Raw genomic sequence first — 12639 nt, 5'->3', positions numbered from 1 at the left:
CCTTATAAGATAGTTATTTATAAAGAATTTACCCATTTGAACCTCTCTATCCTCACAAACAAGATTTTTTAAGAAAATTTTACCACTTATATGCGTTCATAAAACCATCAGATCGGAAAATAACATCCGTTAATAGCTAACTATGTGCTGGTCAACGCACGTTCATCTTTCAAGTATTTTCTGTATTAGTTTATTTTAAAGGCCAAACTTTTATAAAAAACCAAGAAAGGGAACCTCCAGCGAGTAACGAGAGGCCCGAGAGTCCAAAGAGAAAAAAAGACAACTTACGAAAACAAATACAAAACGACATAAAAGCTACAACGGGAAGTTCACTATTTTCTGTATTAGTGGAGGGCAGAAAAGCTTCTAATTATCAAAAGAAGAAAAACCCTTTACATGTGTGGGGTATTATGGTCACAGTGGATATTGTTAAACAAGTATACTCACTCAACTAACAAACTAATCAAAAGACAACTTCAAATAGTTGGTAAAACCGGGCTGTTTTTAACCTCCCATGTATTATATTTATTTTTTTTAGTTAAATCTCTGAAGAATTATTAGAATATTGGTTTGTGTGTAATCAGGCTTTATGAACATTAATAGCTGTACACTTGAACTTCATATTGCTGAAATTACTTGAGAGTCATATCAGCCTATTTTTGTTATATGAAATTCCCCGGTGAATCTTTGTTTAAGATGCCTCATTGCTCTGTTGGTGTTTTCAGAGCAAGAACAGTGGCTTTTGAGAAGTTTGACTTCATATAAACTCTAAAACTTGGTCTGTCCAGTTTTCGATTTGAACTTTGAGTATGGTTGTGGATTGACACCGGAATGGTTCAGACGAGATTCAAGGATGTAGTTAGGGAACTGATGATTGATGTTTAATGAGACTATTAATTCAATCGAGTTCAATCTGATTCGGTATATCAAGTTTTGGATCGTAAAGAACAAGTGTTAGGAGCAAATCGGTTAAGCAACGAAATTGACTTTGTAGCAGGTCATAATTTGGTTTTGCAGTTCACAGGGGTATTTCGGTAATACATTGTTTGACCGATTTAGGGGCTGATCAAGGACTGCAGCTGATTTAAACGCAGATTCGCGTGGGTCTTGTTTCACTTAAAACGTGATCGGGTTAACTTCAACTTCACCGGAATCTGACCGATTTAAACGCTGATTTAAACGCAGCTGATGTAGGAACGCAATCGAATACACAGAATAAAACAACATAAAAGGTAGGAAACTCAAAAAATAAAAGAAGAAACATGAAATGTAGACTACTAACTATGCATGTGCACCCCGTTGCCATTTTAAAATAAACACCATCATCACCTTTACATAAACCAGTTTTTCATGCTATCAAAAAACCGAAAAAAAGCATTCCTCCCACGGCGATTAACAAGTAAAGCCCCACATGCTATCCAGAACCCAGTTGCAAAGCCAGTAGCAGCACCGATATATAACCATCTCTCAAGTTCATCGACTCCTTCACCACCACCCTCACTTTGACCAAGGACACGAGGTATCTCTAACTCTTTGCCTCCAGGGCAATATTTGGTCAGGGGAGGTCCACACAACCCTTCATTTCCGGTGTACCTTGAAGAATCAAAGGATTGGAGTTGAGTGCTCGATGGAATTCTCCCCGACAATTTATTACATGAGACATCTAGATAATCTAATAAAGTCATTTGAGACATGCTTGTTGGCATCCGTCCTGAAAGATTGTTTCTAGATAGATCCAGTTGTAGAAGACTTTTCATCAAACCAATTTCTGGTGGAATCTCTCCATGGAGAGCGTTCACTGACAGGTTCAATGCAATCAATTCATGGAGATTCGTTAGTTCATCCGGGATACTTCCTGTTAAATTGTTGCAAGATAAATCAATGCTCTTCACCAATCCTAGAGTGTTGCGAAATTCACGTACACTTCCTTGCCAGTTGATCATCTCATTGTCAACATACATACTACTGGATCTATAGTTATTAAAAAGTAGGTGCACATTCTGGCGAGGGGAGAATCCACGTTGAACCATGGCAGTGAGATTATTGAAGCATGAAGGGATGGTTCCATAGAGGTTGTTCATTGACAAGTCTAGAATTTGTAGATTTACCAAATGGCATAATTGTAAAGGGATGGTTCCAAAGAAGTAATTTGATGTCAGGCTAAGAACATACAACCTTGATAACGAATCTCCTATCCAATCAGGCACGTGACCAGAAAACTTGTTGCCTTTCAACTCTAAAAATGTTAACCAGGTGCAATTCTTTAAAGCTAGTGGCAGTTCTCCTGATATGTTGTTGTTACGTAAATTCAAAACCTTGAGAAAGAACAAATACTCAAATGAAGATGGAAGCTTTCCGGACAGATTGTTTTGTCCTAGATTAAGAACCATTAGTTCTTTGAAAGGCCACAAACAGTACCTGTAAGTGAGTTTTGGGAGAGATCAAGGAACAATAAAAGCCCATCAACAATTTGGCACAAAAAAGAGATTTTGCCATAGAATTTGTTTTTGGAAAGGTCCAGATGTGTTAAACTGGAAGGAACATGTTCTATAGAACCATAAAAGCTGTTAGAACTCAAATTTATGTTTGAACTTTCAGAATTAAAGTTTGATAACAAGTCCGTCACTTTCCCGGTGATGTTGTTAGAGGAGAGATCCAAATACTGCAATCGAGAAGGCCACAACTTCCAAATCTCCACAGGCATTGCGTCTGCAATTCCGGTGTTGCCAATGTCAAGAAATGTAAGATTTTTCAATGTCTGAAGCCATTTGGGGAAGCTAGGCCCTAGCTTGCAAGACCTCAAAGATATATAAGAAAGGTTTGGCATGTGAGCTAGTAAGGGAGCTCCTTCAAATGAGTTGTTTGAAAGATCTAATCGAGAAAGCTTTGACTTTCCAATGTTCTGAGAGATGGCCCCTTTAAAAGAATTGGAAGAAACATATAGATCTTGAAGCTTGGGTAGTTTCCATACGCTTTCACTTATAGTTCCATTTAACATATTATTAGAAAGGTCTAAGGATACCAGCGATGTAAAATGTTGGATATTATTGGACAATGACCCCATGAATTGGCTACCTTGAGCATTCAAAGTTTGTAATGAATCTGATGTGCATCCAGACAAGTTGTATAGAAAATCAGAAAATTTGAAAGCTACAGAGTTGTTACTAAAATCTAAAGATGTCAAACCACATATGTTAAGATATCTGGGAATCCCATCTAAGTTGTTGCCAGAGAGATCAAGATGTACAAGTCTATTGCTTGTTAAGCGGAACAACCAATGATACATGGATGAGTTGAGATTGTTGTATCCGAGATCAAGGTGACTAATAGATGAAGAAGGAGAAGAGTTGTCATATGAAGAATATGGATGTGTGACCTGTGAGAGGCCACAATCGCTTAAATCTAAGCAAGACAGCTTATGAAGACTTTGAATCACATTTACCCATTGACTGCATTTGGCTAGAGAAATACCTGCCATACTAAGTTGCTCCAAATGCGTCAGATGAGATAACCAATCAAGGTTTTCGATTGTACATTCTCTAAAACTCTCAAGTAAAAGAACTTGCAAGTTGGTGATGTTCCCAATTTCTGGAGAGACGGTCCCATGAAAATAATTGAAGGAAAGGTCAAGATATCTTAATTGAGTCATGTAACCAATGAACATGGGAATGGTTCCATTAAAACGATTATTGAAAAACTTAAGATACCTTAACTTGGTTAAGGAAGTGATGCAATTTGGAATGGTTCCCTCAAATTCATTAACGGAAAGGTCAAGATGATTCAAGTAGCTTAAGTTAAGCAATAAAGGGCTGATGTTACCCCGAAGCTCTCCTCCTCTCAAGATAAGGCTTGTAACATGACCTGTTTGGTTGTTGCAGGTGACACCATACCAATTACAACAATCATTGGTTGCTTCTTGCTCACTTGCCCATGTAGAGAGAAGGCCAAAGCGGTCTAGATGAATGTTTGCCTTGAAATGAAGAAGAGCATGTCTCTCCTTATCGATGCATAGCAGTTGGTGGCCAAGGGAAGCGGCACTTGTAATCTTCAACCACAAAAAGAAAAGTGACAAAACAAGATGCAGAAACTTAAGACATATATTATTTGCCATAATAATTGAGGAGTATGTTGATTGTTTGCAATCTGATATATATTATATGCTCATATATATGAAGCTTTATATAAACTCAAGTTTGAAGCAGCCAAACTCAAATTGGATGTCACTAGTCATACTATTCAACTGATTTTTCTAGATAAGTGAAAACGATGTGACAGTTTGATTTAATTTCGTTTTGTTTTTTATTATGAGTTCATTTACCATATAATTTGTGTTTTTCTGTAACAATTTGTGTTTTTTTATCCATTTCAGAAAGAGTTAAAAGTATCATTTTCGTATCCAAGATTTGGTAAACAAAGATTTTAGTCCAAAAAGTTTGTGTTTTTGCATCTGATTATCCACGTTTCCTACTTCTTGCTAATTATGTCCAAACCACTAACCCCGTAAATTTTAATCGTTAAGTGTATTTTGATTATTTTAGTTTCTTTAGTATTTTAAAGTTTAAACAATTCATGGGACCCACATCATCTTTTCTTCTCCATTAGCTACATACCTGGGCGGTCCAAGAACTCCGGCCACACTGCCCGATCGAGCATTTCACCCCATTCATCTCCCGAGCCAATCGAATGCCCCAGTTCATAGTCGATTTAGTTTAATTGAAGGTACCAATGAGGATTGGGATCATTAATAGCCGAAAATCATGTTCACCCGAAAATCAAACGGCGACACCATCATCTCCTATCGTCTTTTCCGGCAATCACAGAGCCAAAAGTTCAGATCTTTTTCTCAGGCTGTCCCCGACGTGTACAAAATCGTCGCCGTATCAGACTGGGAAACCCTATATTTAGTTCCATCTCCATTTAATTCAACTCTAACCATCGATTCAAACTCATTCGAGTCCATTACAATTATACAGTTACTAAATCCGGATTCTATCAGCTTGTGAACCACCTAGGCCGCGGCGAACGAAACCGCCGGGACGTCGGAGTATGGTGCTGGTGACAGTTGGCGAACCACACACGCAGGGAACCATGGTCGACTTTCGAGCTCGATTTGAAAGTTGATGAAAATGAACACAGAACTAGGGTTTGTATCGTGGTTGGGTTGGGGAGAGAAAAAAATTGGGGGTTGATATTTTAAGTAAATTAAATAATGAATAAAATCAAAAAAAGTGAAAATATGCATTTGCCCTCTTAAATAATGAATAACGGGAAAATTCCTAAAATAGCCCCTTTTAGAAAGAGAGTTCCCAAAATAACCTTTTTTTCCTCAAAAGAATTTAGAATTTGGACTGTCAAGACGCATTACGAAAAGATAAAAATAAAGAGGGAGCAGGCCAAATTTTGAAAGAAAGTCAGGTAAGAGACGAGATTTGGGAAAATAATGAAGGTAAAGTCCAAATTTTTTGTAATCTTGGAGCAAAAGTTCAGATCTTTCCAATTTTTTTTCAAAAACCCGTCTTGAGAGACTGTTTTTTTATGTTTCCTACCTTTCCCGTCCATATTTTCAAATTCTTAAAAAAATATATTTTTTACAATTATATCACTGAACCACCACCACCACCACCTTGTACCACCATCACCAACGCCGTCGGCCCCACCCCATCACCACCACCGTCACTACCACCGACGCCGCCAGGAAGGGGTAAAGGATGGAACCATATAGATCGCTATCCGGGTTGAAATGTGAGCCTTGCTTTCCCGGGCTTCAACCCCATTGTTAATTCGCAACCATATATGATATTAATACTAGCATAGGCATAGCTAGATAATACACATAAAGACTAGAATGTCCAAACTAATAACTTTATTTTTGGGAGGCAAATATCACACATATCTAGCTAATATATTAAAGCAACACAATTTTGTGCACATGTCCTTTATCTAGATTGTTCACATAGGCTTCCATGTCATCAACCTTCCACAAATCTAATTTCCACATATTCACAATAAAATTTTAATAAATGATATTGACTTTTATATTTTTGTAACTTATTAATGTAATTATGTTATTAATTATTCTAATTATTGTTAGAATTAAAAAAAACTTATTAAATTTACTAGGTTTAAATTGTTCATCGTTTCTTCTTGAAAAGTCACATGCTTCGTTCAAAAATCATAACGCTACCCATCATTTGTAACCAGATTCTTCGTGTAATATATAACCGGTTCTTCATGATTTGTCAGTTTCATAATCCAAACAACATCAAATACGTTCATCATTTGCAATTATCAGGTATGATTTATATTTTAGTGTTTAATTGATTTTTGTGAATAACAACATCAAATTAATTCACTGCTATTGGATTTAGGGTTTAACTGCATGATTTTTTATACTAACGGTTAATAGATTTAATATTTAATCTATTCCTATTAATCGATTTATGTTTAAATCTATTTAGGGTTTAAAGGTATGATTTTTTTTAAATTAATTACACATGTTTCTTCTTCTTCTTCTTCTTCTTCTTATTATTATTTCATGACAGGAGAATCGAATGCAAGCTACGGTTTTTAAACCCGACATTTTTCGTTTCAAAAGGTTTTTGAACGAAAACTCTGCACCGGTGAAAATATAAGTTTAAACCTGGTATGTATTTGTAAGCTTAATTTTCAAATAATATTACAAAATCTATTACTAATGTGTTTTTGTATTTTTTTTTCAGGTATAATGGTTCATTTATGTTATATTATTTCTTATTTACTGAATTATTTATAAAATATATTCTTTTTATGTTATAGACATAGTTTAACATCTTTGTAATTTCTGCTGGTAAAAAACTTATGTCAAATATTTGTGTTGATTGAATATGTTTTTTTACATTTTATACCGTTTCTTGATATGTTTTCCACCCGTGTGTAACACGGGTTATTATCCTAGTATGATATTAATACTCGCCACTGCCGTAAACTCAACACGTTGCGGTTGGAGCTCCGATTCACCATCATACCCGTCTTCAGAACCCTGCCGAACGGGGAAATATTACCCGCCGGAAGCACGTTACTCACCGGAGAAGTGGCGGAACTTACGTCAGAAAATACTGACGACCTGGATTCCGACCGGGTATGACCCGGTTTAACCGCTCTAGACCCGGAAACCGAAATTTTGCAGCTGTGTCTAACTCACACAACAGCGGCGAGCTCTTCCTCCACTTCGGTGATGGTGGTGGTTTAAGGTGGTGGTGGTGGTGGAGGCGGCTATCGTGGTAGTGACGGTGGTGGTGATGGGGTGGGGCCGACAACGTCGGTGATGGTGGTGGTCAAGGTGGTTCAAGGTGGTGATGGTGGTGGTTCAGGGTTATAATTGTAAAAAATATATTTTTTCAAGAATTTGAAAATATGGACGAGAAAGGTAAGAAACATAAAGAAACAATCTCTTAAGACGGTTTTTTGAAAAAAAAAAAGTTTTGGAAAAATCTGAACTTTTGCTCCAAGATTACAAAAAATTTGGACTTTACCTTCATTATTTCCTCAAATCTCGTCTCCTACCTGACTTTCTTTCGAAATTTGGCCTGCTCCCTCTTTATTTTTATCTTTTTCCAGTGCATCTTGACAGTCCAAATTCTAAATTCTTTTGAGAAAAAAAGGGCTATTTTGGGAACTCTCTCTCTAAAAAGCTATTTTGGGAATTTTCCCAATCAAAAAAAGTGAAAATATGCATTTGCCCCTGACTTAACGATTAAAACATTAGTGGGCTTGTGATTTGGACGTAATTGCAAGAGGTGTGAAACGTGGAAAACAAACCTTTTGGATTAAACTCGAATTATATTTACCAAACCTCATGTACAAAATTAAACTTTATTCTTTAAAAAAATTTTAAGTACAGAGTTCTGCTAATTTTTTTTCAACACTTCGATAAAAATTTTATTGAAAATGGAGTTGTATTAAAAAATAAGATACTTTTTGGTCTCATTATATCAAAGCAATGTCAGTTGCTAGCATTTTAATCCCCATTTTCAGTTTTTAAGCTTGAGAACTCTTCTCATCGACTGTCTTTTCTGTTCAATATGAGAAGACAAAGAAGTGTGAAAGGTTTCTTTGACATCATTTGATAGCTTGAGAGTGTTACTGAGTTGTCAAGTATTTCAGTGTATTTTTGTTGGGTTTCAGAGGTGATCAGTCAAAATTTTATATATTAAAAACTGGTTTAATAAATGCGCAGCGGAATATAAACAAGTAATCAACACCAAAACTAAACTCGACAGAATCCAGTGACAAATCATACGAGCACAGTTATAGCAACCAATTAAATATATAATTATAAATACACCGACAATATATATTTAATTGTACCTCGGTTAATAAATAACCGGTCGAGACACTGAGAGAAAGAGCAATGCTAGGTGCCCAACAAGACACGACGGTGACGGTGCACAAGGCAGCGGCAACGGCGGCAGTGATGGACTGTAGCGGCAGCAGCGGCGATAGCTAGTGAACAATAACAGCAACAGGCGACAGCAACAACGAGGCAGCAGCGGCGGTCGGCAAAGTGGCGGTGGTGGTATGGGCCTATTAGGTACCTAAAGACTCGAGATCAAATCTTGGCAATTTGTATTTATTACATTGTTTTTCCATCTTGTTTTTATCTTAAAACTAGTTTTTCGAAAGCCCGCGTTGCAGGGGTTGTGAAACCATAGCTGAAAATGAAATTCAAAGTTTACGATTGATTGTTTCACATTGCTTGCTCCATGTTTCTATGTAGCTCTCAACTAATTGACACTACCAAATCAGAAGTAAAGAAACCTACACAAATTATGTAGCACTCAAAAAGCTTTAAAAAGCATCTAAAGTGCCCTACGTTAAAAAAGAAAAACGTATTCTCACCAACTTTGTTGTGTGCAACATTCACAGCCTGTAAACAACAAATATTGAGAATTAATAAGTTTGCAATGAAGTAGAATACATAATTATAATATAATACCTTCAAATGGCCACTTTCATTGAAGATCAATTTATTAAGCTCACAACTTGAAAGCAACAATGTTTGTACACACAAATGCATACTCGTTGCTAAAGAGATGTAAAAGGCCAGGAAACACGACTCTTGCATTATTTCTAGCCTACAATATAAAAAAAAAAAACATCATCGTAGCCATAAATCGATTTGAAAGGTGGAATTACAAGCATAACCATCATACTTCCAAAGGTCAAATCCGGGTCAAAAGATTAAAAAGTAAACCAAACATCATCATAGCCATAGGCATCATCACATACCATAAACGAATATTAAATTGTCAACTTGAGGCATAGGTCGTATCACGGCTGCAACATACAATGCCACGTCTAAAACCAAAGTTCATCATAGCCATAAATCGATAATTAGTACGTTTTTCACTTCTACATTTGATCAGAATTTAGAAGCATTTGATGTGCTCAGCTTTGGTTTCAAATCATCATCATAGCACAAATGAACTAAATGTACAAAATGAAGGCTAAGATCTCCGTTATGGTTGCAACATACGTTGCCATTCCAAATAATGGAGTGCCATCATAGCAAAAGACATACAATCAACCTTCTATATAGTAGAGAAAAGTAAAGCTCATAAGAAAGGAGCCGCAACGGTGACATCAGATGTCAGATGTGCTTGGATTGGTTGCAAACCATCATCATAGAAACCTTGAACACCTTTCAACCCATAACAACCAGAATCCACCACTAAAATGAGTGCAATCTCATCATTTCAACCCGTAATTAGAGCATCGCATCAAAGTTATATAAACAATCCACGACTCATCATAACCTTGAACCCCACACATTGCAGATCCGCGGCTGCCATACACGACCCAAAAGTCGCTGGCAACAAAGAAACCACAAAGACGAACAAACAAACACCGCAAACAATGAACAACAGCCAACGGACTATTTCCCATCGAAGATATCAACAATTGATGTAAAAGTTAACCAATTTCAAGTACAACACATAAAGCATAATGTACACTCGGATAAATCACTTTCAAAAACCATGACATTAACAAAGCATACCAGCCAATAACAACAACCGTTGACACACGTAAGGGTGAAGATGAAGGTTCCGATCACAAAAACTATACCACCACTGCTACATAGGGTTTCAAAAAAGGAACCGGCAGTAGTAGGTTAGCCGTGAAAACCCAACCCACCTCCTCATATCCACAACAATAACATATCCGATCACAACCTTGAAGCCATAAACAACCAAAAATCGCTACTACAATGAGAATAATCTCTACATTTCATCCCGTAATCAAAGAAACTCACCACCATAAAACACCACCGGTGCCTAGGGCTTCGTAATAGAAACCGGCAACAGTAGGTTTGGTTGAAGAAGATGGTGCCGGAGAAGAAAGAGACGCAAAGTTAAGAACACAATCACTGTCTTACCTAGGATTCCAAAACGGAACCGGCAACTTCCACCGTCGCTACCAAAGACGACCTTAAAACGGCCATCGGCAACGACGGTTTACCAACGTCCGCCTCTGTCATAGACAGACAGAAAGCACGCTTGGCCGGAGTTTTTGGCAGAGGAGAAAGTAAAAATGAGACAGATAAGAGAAATATGAAACACAAAACCCTATGACTCATATGGTGTTCTTCTGCTCAGATTTATGTTTTTGAGTTGTAGATGTTGAAGAGATGAAATGTGTAGAAGTGGAAGAAGCAACGTGGAAAGGTGAGAGACACGTGGAAGTAAAACATGTAGGTACAATGGCTAAAGCATCATATGGACAACTATTGAAGCCAAACAACTCCCGTAAATGTAATATATATATATAATTGCGTAATATATATTTAAAAGACAAACTAAGGACCAGATTAAGAAAGCCACGTATTAATTTTCTTTCTACTTTCACTTGGGTCCTTATATTTTGTTGAAAATTTATGTGGACTGTAAATCATAAGATATTAGACTTGTCACATCCTAACCTACGACGGAACATGTCGGGGCGCGACATAATCGCATCATAACTCAAAATACACTAAAGTAAATTACACGTGTCAATATCCAAATTATTCATTTCATAAAGTACACAACGCACAAACATCGTCTTAAACGGATATAATCATTACAATTAAATGATTAAGATAAAAATAAATAAGTCTTTATTCGTCACGCAATCTATGGTCCAAACGACTCTTTAATTCCTTTCTTCATCCCAGATAGCTACCTGCGTCATGCGTCGTGAAAATATATAGTTTGTCAACATAAAGTTGAGAAAGTAATCACAGTTTTTGAATATATATAATATTGAAAAAGACAATTCCTTGCGATAAACATGAACTACTACAACTAGCATAACAATAATATAAAAAGTTGTTTTTTCACTCGAATCACATAGATAACGAGCTACTTTGATGGCGTATGATCTTAATAACGAGGATGAGGATGAGATACCAACAATCATAACTCATAATAAATACATAGTCACAATTCACACGTATCAACTAATCGAGCAATTTCATATTACGCAAATAATGGAATTGTAGTGAAAATGGTAGTCTAATTAACTTGTGAACGCATAACGCCCCCAAAATGTGAAACGGTAAAAAGGGGGATGTGCATTTACTTACCTTAACGGGTGGATAGCGAAGATGAAACGAATATAAAATTAAAGTGAAAGTAGTCGAGCTCCTCGAGATGCGTCTACAATAGTTCCTAGTTATAAATTAATTTAAAACGGTAAATTATCAAGTCTTATAACGGATTTGGGATTCGATTGGGTTTAAGTTTGATTAAAATATTATTAGGCCTATCATCATCATTATTATTATTATTATGTTAAATTTACAAATGAAATATATTTAACAATAAGAAAATTAAACGTATCTTTACTATCATTATTTTGTATTTACGCTTGATTGAAATACCATATGTATTGAAAAATAACTATTATATATAATAATGTTAAATATTATAATAATATAAATGTTAATATATGTATTAAACGAAAATTTATTTCGGACGTTAATAGGTTACTAGTTCGGTTTATTAATCGGAAAGGTAACAAAATATTAGTTTCTTTCTTTCTTTCTTTTTTTACTTATAAACACATACATGTATATATATTATGTATAAATCAATAAATGAAGGTTCATGACAAGAAAAATGTAAGTTTAGGGTTCGGTCTCGTTAAAGTAATGTTTATTATCCTTGTATTATGATTAAAACAATTAAAAAACAAAAGAAATAAAAAAAATAAGCAAAACCGGGCCTAAGGGGTTCGAACCCGCGCCCCAGGCCGGTTTGAAGTTAATCAATCATGCACCTTGTATAAGGTTCATGCAATCGCATTAGAAAAATTTATGGGGTTCCAAGGGGGCAACGCTGCCTTGGCAGCAGGTAGAAGGGTCTAATTAGGGGCGCTGCCCTGGCAGGGATCAAGCTGCCGCTAGGTTAGCTTGGAATTTTTTATTTTGGATATATGTTGCTTCATTAAAATCGCATTAGAAATTTAATTTAATTAAATTTCGTTATTAAATTTTTGATGAAAACTAACAGGAAAACTAATCGCTTGATCATACGATTAATTCTGGTTGATCAAAATCTCTCACAAAATTCATACTCTATTCTTTCTTGTATGAGTTTTATCCGGTCAAAACATTTGGGA

General features: G+C 36.1%; 1 pseudogene across 1 annotated transcript; it reads right to left on the bottom strand.

Annotated features, from left to right (window-relative positions):
* Window positions 1–1281: 1281 nt before the first annotated feature.
* LOC143575187 (receptor-like protein EIX2) lies at window positions 1282–4127 on the bottom strand (annotated as a pseudogene). The gene is made up of 2 exons (XR_013142725.1): window positions 3708–4127; window positions 1282–3635 (listed from the first exon to the last, which is right to left on the bottom strand). The product of XR_013142725.1 is annotated as a receptor-like protein EIX2 (transcript).
* Between the last annotated feature and the right edge of the window lie 8512 nt (window positions 4128–12639).

The sequence above is a fragment of the Bidens hawaiensis genome, unplaced genomic scaffold, assembly GCF_021521415.1.
Source record: "Bidens hawaiensis isolate Kalapana, Puna unplaced genomic scaffold, B.hawaiensis_p1.1 tig00027305_1, whole genome shotgun sequence".
Taxonomy (NCBI): domain Eukaryota; kingdom Viridiplantae; phylum Streptophyta; class Magnoliopsida; order Asterales; family Asteraceae; genus Bidens; species Bidens hawaiensis.
This window is presented reverse-complemented; position numbering and strand designations above follow the sequence as displayed.